Raw genomic sequence first — 610 nt, 5'->3', positions numbered from 1 at the left:
ACAGAAAGATTGCTGGCGGGATCGGGGGAGGCGGGTAATGTGGCTAGCAAAAAGTTGAAAAGCCCAGGGAGGTCAGTATGGAATGGAGTAGAGACAGGGGAATCGGGGGTTCTCGAGTTAGTAGGCGGAGTAGGACCAGGTAAATATACGTGAGAACAAGATGATGGGGCGTACCGCGATTGGTACCGTTGCAGTGTTTGGATGGCAGGGAAGGTAGCGGAGCTCCATGGACAAAGAGTAACAGGCTGGGTCGGGCAGTCGTTTGTAATAATGTAGTCGACGTAGTCAGGAGATGGTACCGTGTGTGGTAGCTCAACAGAAACAGCGGGATTTAGGTCACGCGGGATAGAAGGGCAGGAGAAGTTTTTAAGAGACAGGGAATGAGAGGGTAAAACAGGGGCACCGAGAGGTCGGGTGGATTTGTTTTGTAGAGCTTTCAGCATCGAATCTTAGGGGGCGGAGGGAACGGGTAACCAAACTGGGCTGATTGGAGGAGATGGAATAAGAGATTTATGGTTAGAGATGCAAGGTGAGGAGAGGGGACATGGTGCACTGAGAAAGTTAGTGATGTAATCAAACTCTCGGAGGGGTGAGCTCCGTTGGGAGTGAG

Source organism: Opisthorchis viverrini (assembly GCF_000715545.1).
Source record: "Opisthorchis viverrini unplaced genomic scaffold opera_v5_31, whole genome shotgun sequence".
Classification (NCBI taxonomy): Eukaryota; Metazoa; Platyhelminthes; class Trematoda; order Opisthorchiida; family Opisthorchiidae; genus Opisthorchis; species Opisthorchis viverrini.
The sequence above is the reverse complement of the archived record's forward strand: the minus strand, read 5'-3'. Positions refer to the sequence as shown.